Here is an 18,307-nt window from a genome sequence, read left to right as displayed (position 1 = left end):
TGTGATATATGGTTCTAGCATTTTATGTCTCAAGTACGCACCCTTAAAAGTTGTATTTACTTCTTTACTGGCCTACACAAGCCCTTTGTCATGTTTTACCTGGTTGATAACATCATAAAGCTTGGAAAATGTCAGTATATGATTCTTACTAGCACTCTTTCTGCTTGAGTTAGTATTCATAAGTAATTTACAACACAGTGAGAAGCCAGTTTTGAAATCTGAAAGTGATGAAGTGATTAAGATGATTGTTTCCAACAGTAAAGGAGACTGACTTTTGTACTTCCTCCCTTGTCTTGAATACAGTATGAAATAAATTTATACTTCTTTCCTTTAAAATTAACTATCCAACACATTCTTAAGCTTTTTTTTTTTAAGCTTGGACAGATACCAAACTACCAAACTTATTTGCTTCAGAACTGCATAAAATCCTGATGTACATATGCATAACTTTCATTTTTAAGTCCAGTTATTTACTCAGAGCATCTGAACGGTTAGTTTCCTTGAGAAAATCAACTTATACATAAGCTAATAAAATAGCTCTGAACATTCAGGTGCTTACTTGCAATGGCAAGAAAAAGTGATAGGAGACTTACACCTGTGTTTACGCAGGTTTCTCATGTTAATCTATGGCAGAGTATGCTTCTGATCATCAAGCATTCCAATTAGCATCAAATCCCAAGAGAAGACATGGTGTAGTTCTAATATGTTCTTTATAGTGATATTATCCACAAATTAGTAAAGAAATATGCAATACTATGGCCTAGTAGAACTGGCATGTGTAAACCTCATTTTGCAGCCGCATTGTTCTGGGGCCAATAGGAAGCCTGGCTGAGACTAAATGCATCATCATCACTGACTGGTGACAGTGTTGTCTGTGCCCTGCAGGAGTTGCCACCATATGACAGGTTGTCATCATAGCAGGGTCTGAAACTGATGGTCTGAAAAATGCAGCAGTGGAAAGCAGTTACACCCCACAAACACTGAGTGTTGTAATAACAGTTGTTGTATAAGCAGTCCTTATATGCAGAAGATATTCAGAAGATGATGTGTCATTGAATGTGCTGGACAAAAAAAAAGACTTTTATTAAAAAAAATATGAATATATATGAATAAAAGTACATTTATGAGATATGTGTTATGCATTTTTATGCCATTACAAGAGATATCTTCATCTTAGTTCAATTTCTGTGTAATTCTGCAGGAAAATTCACCAGATATAACTTCTTTTAGAAGTGGACTAAGAAGAATCTTGGAGAAGGAAAGTATAACAAAGGAAATTTGGAAGATACTGTGACGGCGGAGAGGCTCAGGACAGACTGTGTACAGACCAATTTGGTCAGCAAAATGTCTGCTTTATTAGAAGAAAGACATCTTTTATACTGCTTATGACACTCAGACATGTGATTCTTCTTCACGCTACATTGGATACATAAGGAAAACATACTTTGTTGTACGGTGCTAACTGGATCCCAGCAGGTGTCCATAAAACTTGTTTACCTGCCAAAAAACTCCTCCTTCACCTTGGCACAAGGCCTGCAGCCATGTTAACTGCATAGTTGCTTTTTACTGTCCACACCCAATTATGCCAAGGCAAGGCTCACAGAAATGCAATAGAAATTGTTCACATACAATCTCTATACACCAACAATACTGTATTGCAATGAAACTAGAACAAAGGACACACGTGAACATTTAAAGGCATACCTCTTGGGACAATCTGTTTGAGAATTTAAATATGTTGATATAAAAAGTATAAAAGACTTCAATGTGCAGACACTGGTGGGGTAACTAAGCATTAACTACAAACTCTTAACAAAATCGTTGCTGATTTCTGAATGTGCTCCTAAAGACCCTGGAAATCTTTATAGAAACATATAAATGATTTATTACCCACTGATTTTTCTGTGCATGACTTTGTCATTTTTCTTGCTGTAACTTCTAGTTCTAAGAACGTATTTTCTTTGATTTCTGAAAACTGTCTTTCTGGAATAATATCAGATGAGTCATAAATGAGTTCTTCAAATCAAGACTTTATCTTCCCTAAAATATTTAAGCTTCTTTATGGGGACAAAGTCTGACCTTTTAAGCGCTATTCCGTTTCTTAATGCTGGGAATTTGGCTGCAGATAATAATCTTCAACATTCCTTTTTCATTTTGGGTCTTTTGTGATTGTACCTACAAGAGATTTGATTTGTGGCCATATAACATATTGTACTACTTAAATCTGTCATTTCTTGTCCACAGTGCACTCGATTTCTTTGATTATCAAGAAAGAGATGCCTGAAACATTTCTGGTTTTATAAAGCTCAGAAAGTTTCATTTTCCATTGAAGTAAACCTTTATGTAGAAGTCTTGAAAACTTATGAGCAGATGTATTTTCTTCAAAAGAAATTAAGAGTTTGGTAGTACTATCACTATAAAATTTCTGCTCTAATGTAATAATCTGCAACTGTGCTAACCACATGACAAGTTTTAGCCAAACTAAAATTACTTCCATTTTGGTTTATTTCAATTTTTAAATTTATATCTACTTTCAGTGAAAAATACCTATGGGTAAGTGTTTATCTATGATATTCATTTACATTTATTTTCCTGGTAATTAATTTTTTAAACCAATCATCTTCCTTATCATGTGTTTGTCTCTTCCTTAATTTTATAGAATTTTCTCTAACTTATAAAGTGCCAAAAAATGAAAATGCAACCACGCAGCTTAACAAAACTTCCTCTCCTCAGAAGAAAAGCAAGAAATGGGAAATTATGTCAATGAAAGTCTTCATTGCTTTTAACTAGAGGAGACACTAGAAGTTCTGAGAAAGATTCTTGATCCATAATTGTTTGAACTGCTAATCATGCACTATTTATCTAGTTAACCCATAGATAAGAAATGTCCATAATTAAAAAAATATAAAGAACTTTTTCAGATTAATGATTTGATGACTATTCCTGACATTTCAATGCAGATAAACATGTGCACACTAACCCAAATACCAAGGGAAAAACAATATCTCTGCTCTGAATCTCACCAGAGAAAATTTCTTAGCTATGGTTATATTCCTCAAAGATGCATAGGTTTGAATGATCATAAAACAGCTGTTGTTGCTGCAGGGATGAAAAATGATTTCACTGCAATTATGCAAAAATAGACTATAGGAAAAAGGAAGCATTGTCATTCTCTTGATAACTACATATTGGAAACAAGTTGAAAATAATAAAGCATAAATTCTCCAGAATAAGCAAGTGCACTAGGTGCAAGTCCAATGCACAGGAAAGAACCTGCCCAGTGCAACAAAGTATGTGTCATTTTTTAATTTTTTTGGTTCATAAATGACCACATCTTCAAAAGGAGAAACTTTAAAATGGTTCTATATATCTGACACTATCTTCTCGAGTGGCAGAATAACTAAAGTTTATCTGACAAAAGGAGGGATTATGTCATCTCTTTAGCTGTACATCAGTTTTACTTCTCTATGATTAGCAACTCAACACTCATTGTTTGTTCTTGCTATATGATTACATCACATAATTTACCCCATCCACTATTTAAACTAAGGCAAAAATGGGATCAGATAATAAAAACTGAATTCTGAGCTCAGAAATTCCTCCTATACCAGCCAATCCAACCCTATCTATGTTTTCACGTACTATATTTTTGCTTCTTAGTACAAACAAACCTGCAAGAAATTGAGCTGAATTGTAAAGTAGTCTGTATGTAAATACTGTGGTGCACAGAAATGAACAGGATTTGTTATTGATCAATTCCCATTCCTTCCAATTAGGAGAGTGCATTCAAATAAAAGCAAGCTACATATTCTCTGCTTAGCAAAGCAGTGAGGTGTTGGGCTGTCTTACTAATTAAGTGACATAAAACCTTACTAGCTTCTATATGTCTGTGGTGTTTTAGCGCTCCCTTTGGTTGCTGCAATACCATACTTAATTAAAATTTTCACATACATAAAGTATCAGCCATTTTTTCAGGAAAGAATAACGTAACTTCTAAAAATGGAGGCTTGCAGTAAACAAAGGCTTTCACTTTAAAGTTATTTTACACATTAAAAAAAAAAAGCCAGCTTGAAAAGTGCCCCTGGCAACATAAAAGACAACAGAAAAAAAGATAAAATTACATGGAAAAGCCTGAGTCACCAGACTTTATGTTCTTCTTGTAGAGGGCTAACTGCTCAAAATAATTAAGCTAACCATTTATTTCAGTTGTTTCTTTATTCTTTTGTAGCTAAGGCAAACAAACTTGAGTGAACATATTGCCATATCTATTCTTTCTTTCATGTATTTCGGGTCTTTATTTTCTCTGTTCTTTTTGTTTCCACTAAGATATGTCTCCACAAAATAGCAATCTTTTTGTTCAACTTTCTACTCATTTTTGTCCACTTAGAGAGGCTTTCCTTTGATCTGTTAATTTGCCAAACCCAGAATTGTTATATACTAAATTAAAAAAAAACAAAACAAATGAGCATTTTATAGCTTTCTGATTATAAGTTTTTGTTTTGATTTGACGAATATTTTCCCTATTAGTCAAAGTTTACTTGATTACTTATAGGTTTTCATAACCTTTACAAATAATATTGAGCTTGCCATGGAGAAAAATATACAGTGACTTGCAAATTATGTGCTGCCAGACACAGGTTCTGAATATTTTACTCCAGCAATTTTATTTAGGTTCTTTCTTGTTCACTAGGAAATAAATGAATAATACCTAAAATATTCCATATGAATAGAGGAAGTCAAACAGGGTTTTTTTTGTATCCTGAACTTGATGTTTAGTAAGTAATTAATCTCATTGAGGTGTGGTAAAACCAACTAACCAACCAACTAAAACCCAACAAAACACAAAAACCCCCAATATTTTTGAAGATGTGATGTCAATCCTCTTTCCAATGCAGATATTTCTTAAGACAATTACTACAGGATTTAACACTGCACAGATTCACTACAGTCTAATGACAATGGCACTAATTAGGTTTCTTCTAAACTTTTATTCATTTATCATTAAATCTCATATAATTAAATGCTCTATTCTTACTGGAATGACTTTCTCTCTGAAAATAAATGCTGGTACTTCTACTGCTGGTATGAGCAGAGTTTTAAAAGGTCTTTTTACCTACCTGCTTTAATTCTGAAAAAAAATGGGCATTACATCTTTGGAGATGCAGGGAAGAGGCAGCATAAATGCTATAGAAACTCTTCAACAGAAAGTTAAAAAAGCCAGGCAGAAGTAAATTGTGGAGAATTTTGCACTTTTCCTTCTCAAAAAAAAAAGTGACAATCACACGTAAACGGGAAGGATGATTTTTGAATCTGAATATTTTTGAAAATAAAGGAAAAAAAGCTAAATGTGATTACTTAAAAGATAAAATGCTCCAAATCAGTACCAGATCCTCTGCAGTCAGAATATGTTTTCATAAACAATTAGGAAAATACCTAAAAATTTGGAAATTTTTTGCCATTCAAATTAAAACAACGTGGAAGCATGAATAAAAACAAGCTGTCTCCTGACCCACTGTCTAAGGTAGAGGGAAACAGAAAGGCAGATTGCTCTAAGTAGAAATTTGAAACCTTTCTCTCATTGTGTAGAAAGTTCTAAATCAACTGGTCTTATGATACTCATTCTTTCATTATTCTAGCTCAAAAATAATTCGGGGTGGAACTAATGTACAATTTTTAGTTGAACATAGAGATATAATTTTCTTAACTTATTTTATATTGTTAAAATTGAAGTTAGAATATTTTTAAAACTGCTTGTTTGATCAGAAATCTAGATACTGAGACAAAAAATTTCACTTTCTGCTTTTTATGAATTTCTTTTTTTCCCCTCTGACATTTTGTAGTTTTGGAGTAAGGAAAAGCATCATAATGATTTTAAAAGTTACACTTATTGCTAATATTCAAATATGGAATACTGTGTTAAAAATACAGAATCTGTAGCTTTAGAAAAAATGTTGCTTCTACCCACACTCTTCTCTCAAGATGACATATGATGCACAATTAATTACAGAACAGCAGAACAGCTAGCCATCTAAAAAGCTAAGGATATTACCTTAGAGAAATGTTCTCAGTTTGTTTTGGTACTCCTTTTCATTTTTGAGAACAACAATTATTTGGCTTCTAAAGTTTATCTTCAAGATACATTTTGACAAAACGATACTTCCTCGCCTAAACAGATGCCCTGAGAACATGAGCTGTACATTTCTGGTTTTCTTTATTTTGTTTAGAGGAAATTGGATGTCAACTTTTCATTATTATAAAAATAATTTGTATGCTCCTGGTTCACAGATTTTCCATCTTTGTTCACTTGTCCTCATTTTCATGTCATGTCTGCAGTAATGAACCTAGATGCAGCATACAAATCAGTCTCTCACATATGTTTCCACAGGCTTCAGTTCTGTCATGGAATCCTAATCCTCTTCGGTTCTTCACAGCACAGACTACCTTTTCCATATCATATACCTTGTAGTTCATTACTGTTTGTGGGCTATCCAGTAAGGGGTTACATTGTCTGCTGAAATGACTCATAATACACACTATTACCTATATTCTCTTTGTTTCCCTATTGCCTCAGCACTCTTGGTCAAAGAAGAATTTAATTTTTTTTTAATTTATTTTAAAATTCAGTCATTCATATCATTGGATCTTTTTCAACAGTAGATCTGAATAAATTTTTCTTGTCTTATGAAATTATTTTAAAGAATAATACTTTATTTCATTCTGCATTCTTATTACCATCTCTCTTCCTCCTTTCATCATTTGGTAACTTTAATCTGTGTTGGTGTTCAAGAACTCAAAAGCAATGTGTAGCTTTATGTACCCCAAGCCATGTCCAAATTAAGTAGAAACATGAAACAGGCCCATTTTCAGAAAGTAATGATCAAATACACTTTGAAGGTAAGTGTTCTTAAAAAAAAAATCAACTAAAGGTCCAAATAATAACAAAATCTGAATCACTAGTTATCTTTGAAAATCTTATCTGATTATATGATTATACAGCATATATTGATTGAAGTAATGCAATCGTATGTAGAAAAGCATTTTAATTTATATATATTGATGTTTAAGATGTATTTTCAAAACTGCACTTGGGACTTCTAATAAAAAGCTATTTAAGAGAACCATAAAATGAATACTTTTTAAAATCAGAATCATCAAAGCCAATTGCATTTGTTTACCCTATGAACAAAAGTTTAATTCCTTAAAAACATTGTTGGACGTTTAATATACTATTCACTTTTAAAGAGTTCACTTCTTTCTCATCTTGGACAACAATAGCTGTCTATACCAATTATTTTAAAACAATGCAATAAATCCCAATTTTATGCAAATTTTCTTTCCCAAATAAGTAGTTTAAGAAAAAAATGGAAAACTATGATGTCATAAGTTCCATTATACACATCAGAGATTGATAACAGACCAGAATATGTTATTTTCTGATCATGTTTTAGAATCAAATAGGGTTTCTCATAATTAATTGGATTCCATTACCTTTTTTCTTCCATGCTATCTAATAAGAGGAGGACCAAGCTAACATAATTTATTTTAAAGTAGTCTATCAGGACAGCCTATCACATTTTAAAACTGTATCAGAGCAGCAGAAACGCCTTTGTAATTATTTTCAAGGCAAGCTGTTCTACATATGTATATCCCCAGCTAAAGAAGAAATTGCTTATGCATATTTTGACTCCTTTACTGATATCAAGCTGTAACAGTCAATATTTTCCCTTATGGATTTTGAAGATTGTTTTATTGCATATTCGCCTATTAGTAATTGCACTTTTGATACCAATTTTGAGTAATTTTTGTTTATAGTTTTCTTCAATATCCTTGTTGTGGTTTGAGAATGGGTTGACAATTTGGAAACTAACTGAGTAGTTCATCCCAATTAGTTCCACGAATTACTTTCCAAATCTTTACATTCATTATTCTACACTTTATCCCTGAGGCCCAGACAACAGTTATTATTACAAACTGAATATATGTCCCTTCTTCAGAGAGCCAGATTACTGAAGCTAATACTGTATTTATTAAGATTGCACCCCTATATATATCTCCTGAGCCCTAGTTGTTTGTAATGTGTCTGTTCACTTGACAAATAACAAGAATTGGTTGTGTTTGGTGGGTGGCTGTACTTCTTCTGCACAGATATTTCCATCTGTGTTTATTTCCACTCTTTTCTACTCCCACAATACAGTGGCTGCTGACCCCCTACTCCTTAAGAATACAGAATACTTCTGTATTCAAATGGGAATTCCAGCATCTCAACTGAGTTGACATTGCTTCTGAGCAGTCTTTGTTGTCATCACGTTGTTGAGGGACCTTCTGAAGACCTACCACTTCCTGACTCTACACGCGGTCCTGAGAGACTTGAGCAGCAGTGTGAAAAGCCCACTCATATGTCCATGATTCTTTGAGATATCCACTCCTCAGGCATCCTAATCCTAAAATTCTTGGGATTTCTGAGTCTGCCACAATGCACATGTATTTTCACTGATTATTATCAAGAATAATTTGTTCATGCATGACTGTCATACACCTGTTCATTCTTGTGCTGACAAAAGGCACCCTTCCCATTTGATTTAAGAGTAATAGGATGCGTTGGGCACTGTTGTCTATGAAGGCTTCATGTTTAGAATCAAGTGTGCTGGGCAACCATACCCAAACTATCAACTCGTGGGTGTTCTTCTCCTCCTCACCAGTGAAGGTGGGACACCATTCTTACAGGGAGTTGTGGGGGAATGCAAAGATTATGAATCCTGGAAAGAACGACTTTAGAAGCAGGTCAGTCACAGCGGGGATCGAGTGGAGTGGGAAAACACCGTTGAATCGCATTTTTATTGTGTGGTTTTTCCCTGGACTATGTAATTCCCCTATCCACGTGCCCCCCCACACGCAGCACCATGTCATCTCCCCTCCCTGAACCGGTCCTCACCTCTGCACAAGCATTATTGGTTGTCTCATCCGCTTCTCCTCAATCCCTGGCCTGTTATTGGAATTTGGTCCTCCTGCATCCCCAACTGGTTAGCAGAGCCCTCGAGCCACTCCCTTTCCCCCGGACCTTGGCCCAATCACGTTCCTCCTTCTAAGCCCTCCCCCGGAGACCTTAAAAGTTTCAAATAAACCACTTTTCACCCTGGAATCCAGAGAAGAGACTTGGTGGCTCTTTCCTCCTACTGAAGGGGCACTGCACCATTGTGATCCTCTCCGAGAAACCCTGAGCGAGGAGTTGTTACCATCAACTCTGTTAGGGAGTCACTAAGCTATTGGTGCTAATATTTCCTTAATGGAGAGTTCACCTTCACATTTTTTTTTGCCAGCTTTGTCTGCTTTCCATTACCTCTCAATCTGTTCAAATAACTGCTAGGTGTGGCATGCTAATTTGTCAGTCAAGTATTCATGTCACTTGACGTAGCTCTTGAATATCTCATGATCCACCTCTAAAGTATTTCCTTGATCAGGTCATCTTTTTGGAAATCTTTAGTTCCTTTTTTGTTGGATTGCATTGTAGTGTCCTTTGAATTTTTTGTGTCCTTTGTTAGGTTGCATTGTACATTGGTCGCCCTTTGTCGTCTGGTAAGGCTTCGGTCATTTGACAGATCACTTGAAAGAGCTCTTCTCCTGTCAGTCCACAGGCTGGGCACTTTAAAGACCAGCTCCTAAGCATTGGTGCTTTTGTCACTGATTTCCTTCATGATGATTAACCACTTGACAGTCTGCACATGGGTCAAAGCTGAGGCCATATATCATTTCTACTACTCTTTCTCTCAGTAAGCACGTCCTGCTGTTCTCTGTGATCTCATCTTTGTGGGTTGGGAGCCCTTGTTCCCAACACTGGTGTATCCCACAGGTTTCCCTCACATTAAGTTAGTTCCTATATAGCAGCATCCCCTGCTAGTGCTAGAAACTGCTGCTTTTCACCCTCAGTTATACCTATCCCTGTGGGTCTGCCATTGTAGCAATTCAGCTGTCACTTCTTCCTTCATTCATTGTTTGAATGAGGTGGCTTGTAACATGCTGCAGCTGCCTGGGCTCTGCAGCAACCGCCAGATTGTCCAGTCCTGCTCTGCCAGCTATACAGCTAGGGCAGTTCCTTATGTGGACCTATCTGGCCAAGTTCTCCTCTTACCCTTGTCTAATGACCACGATGGGGGCTTTTTCCTTCTGCAGAGTGAGCAACCCCTCCTCATCCTTGGAGGAGAAGGGAAACCATGTCCCCACCCCTGTGCTCCAGGTCCAAATATGGAGCATTTGCTACAATGACCTCATATATTGGGATTGCAGCACATTTCACTCAACACTGCAGCAGTTGCATTTTTCCAGCATTTTTCAGCTCCACTGCTGAACTCTCTGCACTTTTCTGCACTTAGGCCAATATGAAGAAAAAGTAGGATAAAAGTCTTACAATTTACCTGAACGAAAAAGTATATAGGAGCTTTACAATAGTCTTCACCTCTTCCTAACAGTTGCAGAAACATTTCTTTATGAAAGTGACACTCATGGATTTCTTTTTTATTTCATTGAAATATATTTTTGTTTTTAATGAATGTTTGTTTTTAATGTTGGAAATGTGGATTACTGAAGCAGTGGTCCTTACTGTAGAGAACCTACTGGTTAATTAAAACATTACCTTTTAAATCTCTGGATGACAGTAGTATCACAGTCATGCTCAACATAAACATACATATTTGAAGAATTATTATAATAATTAGTGTTGAACATGCATTCTTTCATAGACAGTCCTGAATCACTCTTATCTGAGACATACAATAGGTACATTGTGGGTTTTTTTCAATGATAAATCATGTCAACTTTGTCAAAGGAAACTTGAAGAAGGCTATCTTAAGGCAGATTCCTCTGGAGTGTTGCTTTGCCCTTTCTCAGCTAGTAATTGTATAAACCGCTTTGGAAGAAAATGCCTCTGAGTAGAAACATAATACATTATCATCTCAAATAATTACAACAAAAATGCTAACTTGCTGTTTTCACAACATGGATAATAGGCTTGCTTAAGGGCATGGAATGCAAAATCAGTTTTACATGTCTTCTTGTATTTCAGAATCATTAAAATGTGCTACAGCCTAAGTACAGAAATAAATGCTTCTGTTGCAGAGTGACAACTGGCACACTGGGAATTCAGCTGTTTCAAAAAGTGGCAGAGCTATCAGCCAGAGAGTAATGTGGATAATTTTCTTAGTTTCTATCTCTGTTGAAATATTTCAGTTTTAAATTCAGAAGGCAGAACATGACAGTCCAGTATTGAAAGTTAGAGGTTCAGAGTAATGAAACAGGAAAGATATATGCTAACATTGGTTAAATTTATGTTGAACTTTAGCATATGAAATCAAGAGGTTTCCATTTTAAAGCATCATAAGAATATTATCTAACAGAATGAATACTATCTAAGTTGTATTTCACATACCAGAAGTTCTTCTATTCTATTAGTTTCCAAACAGATTATTCACAGGGTTTGTGCTGGTTTTGACTGGGGTGTAGTTATCTTTATTCATAGTAGCTAGTATGAGGCTATATTTTGAATTTGTGATGAAACCAGTGTTGGTAATGCAAGGATGTTTTTGTTGTTGCTGAGCACTGCTGACACAGCATCAAGGCCTTTTCTGCTCCTCATCCCACCCCACCAGTGAGGAGGCTGGGGGTGCACAGGGAGTTGGGAGGGAACACAGCCAGGACAGCTGATCCCAACTGACCAAGGACACATGCCATACCATATGGCATCAAACTCATCACAGAGGAAGGAGGAAGGGAAGGAAGTTCATAGCTATGGCTTTTGTCTTCCTGAGTCACGGTTGAGTGTTGAAGCCCTGCTTTCCAGAGGATGGCTGAACACATGCCTGCCCATGGGAGGTGGTGAATGAATTCCATGTTTTGCTTTGTTTGCATGAGCTGCTCTTGCTTTCTATATTAAACTGTCTTTATCTCAGCCCAAGAATTTTCTCACTTTTACCCTTCTGATTTTCTCCCCTGTCCCACGGAGGGAGAGTGAATAAGTGGTTGCATGGGGCTTAGCTGCTGGTTGGGGTTAGATCACAAAAAGGTTAGACTTTTATATCCATAATTAGTAAACCCATGTTCAAAGAATATCATCAGTACATTGTACTGAAAAAGTCTAATTTTATTAAATAATCACAATAATGTTTTGTACAGAAAAAAATCTGATCTCATTTTTTTTGAAATTTTCTGTAACTGTGTCTATTCTACAAGCAATTTAGCAGCTGTTGAATGTGTTGGATCCGGTTGTTTGTAAATATTCAACAGAAACAACTCCAAAATGCCAAATATGTACATATACTTATAAATATTGATGCATGTATATCTTAAAACTTATAGCTGTCTGCACCATCTATGAGGAAAGGTATTTACAGTATTTTTTCAGTTTCCTTTTCTAATGAAGTTTGCCAAAATGTTCCCCTAGTATTGCTGACTAAGCATTAATTAGCATACACTGAGGTTTAGATTGTTCCAGGTAGAGATTGCTAAAATACTCCAGTTTCAGTTTAGTTTTCTCTCAATGGATATACTCCTGCTTCTCTAACTAAAAGAAACACTCATACTCCCCGACCTGTTCTCTCTTCTCCAAGCTGAGGATAATTCTTCTGCTCTGTTATAGCAGCTCTCCAGTTCATTCCTCTGCTCCTTTAGTTTCTTGGGAAAATAAGGCAAAACCATTGATGTTCCATTCTTTCCTTTCTTCAGTTATCTCTTCTTTCTTAGTATATTAAATAGAGTACATTCGTTAAATAAAATATACAAAGGTTTATGGAACCAAATATGACTCAGGGTGTTGTGCTGTCATGGGCTTCCACTGAAATGAGGTAACAGGGGAAAGTGTAACGTAGTAACCCAGAGAAGAAAACTAATGTCCTCTTTGTTCAAGGATCCTGTGTTTTGAACTGCTCTCCCAAATACCAGTGCTTGTCATGGGCAGGATGTTATGCAGACTGCCTTCAGCAGAGTGCAACACCATCTTCATACATTGCAGCTAAGCTTGTTTACTGCAGTAGCTGCATGTAAGCAATACACAAGTATCCAGAATCATCATCTGTCTGTAAGCTCTTTTTGACCTGACATACATAGGCTTTTTTTTCATCAGAGTGCAAATGTTTTACCTTGTGCAAATTGTCATAGTCCTATTTACTTAAATAGCCTAATGACTCTAAACCACCTGAGGATCTGATCCAAAGCAATTAGCTCAAATTTTTCTTTACTTGTTACATGTTGATTTGAATAATTTAGTGATAGAACAAGGGGTAGCAGCTTTAAAAGGAAAGAGTGGAGATTTAGGTTACTGTGAGGGTGGTGAGACACTGGAACAGGCTGCCCAGAAAAGTTGTGGATGCCCCATTCCTGGAAGTGTTCAAGGCCAGGCTTTATGGGACTTGAAGCAATCTGGCCTAGTGGAATGCATCCCTGTCTGTAACAGAGGAATTGGAACTATCTTTAAGGTCCCTTCTAACCCAAACCATTCTATCATTCCATGATTCTGTGAAAGTAGACACACTCAAAAAGTCCTGTAAACTTCTGAAAATTCCTTTACTGAGTGAGACTTGCCACTGGAAAAATTACACCTGCTCAGGAAACCAGATGGTATTGCACTTTTTATGATGTACAGAGGTTGTCTTCTTCCTTCTTGGTACTTTAATATAAAACTTCCTCTAGCCTATCCAGGGATATTCACTTGTCAAGGTTACAACAGGAAAGACTGGAGACAAACATAACACTAGTTCCCTGTGGACTCACTGTACTACCAAATCTTTTAGAAAATGATTTAGTTACAAGTATGGTTAATTTACTGTAACATCGTGGATAAGGTATGTTGCAGTGAAGAGTTAGACAGATTTGCCTCTATGCTGTATTTGTGACTACAAAAGATCAAACCTGGGAAATTCAGCAGTATGGGATTTCTCAGGGTACATTTCACACAGGCCTGTCAGGACCAATAGAAAGTGCTTGCAGGAACTGAAGAAAGCTTGATCGCTGAGATTTCACTGCTGTAATTGGAACCTTGGAAATTTGCAGTCTTCTGTGTATTTTAAGAGTATTTGGACTGATAATTGCAGTGTAGCTACAATGAAATTGTAGCTGCACTGTAGTACAGATACAATGAAAGTGCAAACAAGCTTAAGGTAGATAAGGATAAATACTTGTACAAGTGTCGTTCTAAATGCTAGGAAAGCAACTACATTTTCTAGCTGATTAAAACTTAAAATAAAATTGTAGAACAGTTTACCAAGGTCCTAAGGACTGAAAATTCCTGCCAGAGAGCCCAAAAGGCCAACATAGAAGTCACAGGAGGAGTAGGTAAGGCCACAGCAAAAAAACACATTGCCCACACGTGCATATATTTCAGGAAGGGCTGAGAAGACTCCCATGGCAGAAACCTGTATTTAACACCTGACACAATAAATGGCTTTCCATCTTTCATTGTCTACAAACAAGTGGATTGGCAAGTCCCATATAATTTGCCATACCTCAATTTCTAATCTCTTCCACACTGTGTTCTGCCCTCAGTGCTTATAAACATAGATATGTATTTCATTTGGGTAATTAGTCACTTGATTAATGCCCTATCTGTAAATAGATATTCTTAGTTATTATTTGTTACAGATGTGGATCATTTGTTTTCTTACTCTTGTGATGGGACCCTCATAAGTAAGTTTGTTTGATGCAAATACAACCTGTTTCATGCATAAGTATGATATTCTTCAGACTGATCTCTTTAACAGTGGCAATTAGATGCCAGTATCTGAAACTATAATTTTTAATGTTATGGAGAAAGATTACACTTCCTTTTTATGACAACAAAAATGTATATGCAAATCCTCTGTCATTTGCATTTTCTGCTTCTTAATTACCTGATATTTTATTCTGTTAGGCTCTGTGACATGTGAAAAGGAGAGATTTACTCAGATCCTTTGTGTTCGATTAGTCTGGAAGTGCCCCAGGAAAGCTGGGACCGTTGTACCCGACCAGGCTGTCAGTGTCCTGTTATGGGGACCCTTCACTGAGTGGTTCACTGGATTGGAGGGTGGTTTGACTGACTTGTTCAGGATCACACGCCACTACTGGTCACTGACAGTATCCTTGAAGAACTTACATTAACATTTTACAGAATAAAACTCTTCATTAATAAAATTGTGACAGGTTAAGGTTTGAGAATTGCTGGTGATAGTATCTGACTGCAAAAATATATTCAGAGCTCTAAACCCCAATAAAAGCTAGTTCGAGATAATCATTCAGCTCTCAGATAACACAGTTCTTACCCAATAGGTGTCCCTATTGATGATCTGAGAAGACAGGTTCAGCTCATGGTCTGATTCCAGAAGTTACACTGGAGTCTTCCCCAACTTCTTCCTATTCCTAACTCACTTTTATTTACATTTAGGTGGAGCTTGGGTGACTTTAATCATACTTCTTACTCTCTGAGGGGTGGTCGTACCTTGGGGCAGGTATCTCAAGATATTACCTGAGATAATCTCGGGATGGGACATGCGTCAGTCCAAGAAGAGTGATTTTGTCATAGTTGTTGATTCAACAGCGGGACATGTTCCTTTGTCTCCCTTGGTTTTCAACTGCTGTATGCCTTAGAAAGTACCACTGAGTACCTTCCTCTGCAAGGGTTTCCACAGAGCCTGGCCACTGTGTTTCCACTCTTCTTCACCCTCTGTTTAGACCCCCTTTGATTGTATTGTGTGTGGGAGCGTGAATATGCTCTATGCAGGGAGTAGTAAATGTATTTTTCCCTATAACTTCTGTACCATTATCTTTTTACCCCCGGTTATCTTCTCACACTCTGATTAGATTTTAACTTTAAATAAAATAAGTAATAGTATTTTAGAAACAGATTATTCTAAGTGTTATAGGAAATGCCTATACACTTGCTGGACAGAAAGAAGGAGCCAATGAAGGGGAAGGCAGGACAGCAGAAGATGTCTCAGTAGTGTTTTTACATGACTTATTAATCATGATCCATATAACATTATTGCATCTGTGGTCATATGTAGAACATTAAATTGAAACTTACACATAAAACAGTATTAAAGAGTGTCTGTAATAAGAGAATGGATACATTTGCACCTATAGGACAAAAAAACTCCAGAGAAAAACTTTTCCTTGCTATTTAAAACAAGCAGCCTTTTCTTCCCAGTGGAATTACATAGTGGGGTTTTGATTATGTAGAGCCAATTATACATAATGTTCTTTATCCTGAAAACTAAATAGCATATTTTGTGTTTCTATTGATTACTTTAAGAAAATTTACAATTCACAAATACTAAACCATTGGTAGTAAAAGAAGAAAAACTAGGAAGTACAGAGTAAAAAAAAGAAGATAAAAACTTCTTTATATCTAATTTGAATAATTTTGAGTGACATACTAATTATTTATGAAAAGTAAAACTTCAAAATAAAATAGCTGTAGTACTCAGAAACACACACAGCCTAGTGAGACTTCCCAATCATGAGAAAGCTTAGTCTAATTCCTGTGTTTGCTTACCAGTAGCTACAATGAACTTTACCTAGAACATTCCTTTTCCTATTTTCTTTTTTTTCCCCACAATTTATTTTTTTCTCTGCCTACCAAAAAAGTGAACAGGGAAGTACTAGGACATTATTACATTGCAATTTGAAATTTGGAATTTGAAATTTGGAGACTTACTTGCTCCTTTCTGATTTGTTTGACTTAATAAGAATATGACAGAAAACAACTCCTGGGAAAAAAAGATAAACGAATACTCACCTTTAAGGGTTAGCTCAAGTAACTCCAGTACCTACAACCACTTTATGCTGGAGTATAATACTGATACACTTTCTGAAACAACATAGACTTTTAAAAGCTTACTTAAGTCATGCTTTCAAAAGTCAAATTTTGTGTTCTTCCCTTCCATGGGCTCAATGTGCCAATAGTTGTTTGACAGAGAAACGTTAGTTGGCCTGACATAGTCACACCTACATCCCTTAGTATATCCAATACCTTTGGGGAGAATAAATGCCTGATTTATTATCTCAGGGAGAGAAGAATGCTTTATGGCAAGGGGATACTGACAAGTAGCAGAGAGATTGTACCTTCCTTCTCTCCATATGGAACATAGTTTCAGTAATCAAAGTGGGTAAGAAATTTTAATGTACTGTAAAGTATTTTAGACCTGAGAAGAAAAAGAGGGCAGGGGAAGCTGAGAGAATCTTAAGGTGTCATTTAATCTATTCTGTCCCAAGAGAGAATTAGGCATTGCTCATCACTTCTGTCATATACTCACCATCTGTTGTAAAGGGCTTTAATGACAGAGAAATCCACAGCCTCCCCCGGCAATCTACTACATTTCTTACTCTCCCTAGTGATAGAAAAATTTCTCTAGTTTCTAACCTGACATCTTGGTTGCAATTTCCTTCCATTTTTTCTTGTTCTATACATCACAGAAAATGAAAAAAAGAAAAAACTCTACTCCATTTTGCTTGGCAAAAAATTTACTGAAAAAGTGATCAGTTCAGTTTTCCCTTTCTCCTTCACAAGTCTCTCCATATCTGTCCCCATCTTTCTGAACTTTGTCACTAAATAATGTGATATTACTCCAGGAGAAACTTTACTGATGTTGAATACAGCAGAAGGATTACGTTATACATATTGCAGCCTATCCTCCTATTCATGCAATAAAATATGAGGTATACTACTTTTTAAGCATTATGGTGGTTTTGATTCATGCTTAGCTTATGATTGCTTTGAAACCCTCAGAAAACTTTATTCAGAACTCCTACATAGTTGTTAATTTACTTTGTGGTCTGAGTACAGTTTAACATTCCTACATTCATATTGTGTCTCTCTCCTAAATGAAATAAGGGAGTTTGGTTATTTGTTTTCTTTAACACTTATCTCTGATTTTTTTTTTTAAAGATTATGGATTTTTAACCTTCGATTTCAGCCTGTATGAACTGTCCTAAAGTTTGACATAATTTGAATTTAGTCCTTAACTCTATATTCTATCAGCCAGATTATTTGAGAAATCATCTATTACGAGACTAGGAATGAATCAATAAATCCTTCAGTTTTTCTGAACCTCCAGCAAACCTTTCAATTTGTTTTACCAAGGAGCTCTGTATGTGCACCGTAGTCATTCTGAAGACATTGTTTCCTTAAATGGCTTATGAACATATTACCTAAATATCAAAAGTAGAACTCAAGACAAGACTGGACATCCTTTACTTCTCTTTGACATACAAGGTCAGTTAAAATGTTAAAAATAAATTAAACTTTTCTGTCAAAAAGTGTTCCTGACAGAGCTGTCCTGACTATTATTCT

The sequence above is a fragment of the Neopelma chrysocephalum genome, unplaced genomic scaffold (genome assembly GCF_003984885.1).
Source record: "Neopelma chrysocephalum unplaced genomic scaffold, ASM398488v2 Primary Assembly neopelma1_22b, whole genome shotgun sequence".
NCBI classification, from domain to species: domain Eukaryota; kingdom Metazoa; phylum Chordata; class Aves; order Passeriformes; family Pipridae; genus Neopelma; species Neopelma chrysocephalum.
The sequence above is the reverse complement of the archived record's forward strand: the minus strand, read 5'-3'. Positions refer to the sequence as shown.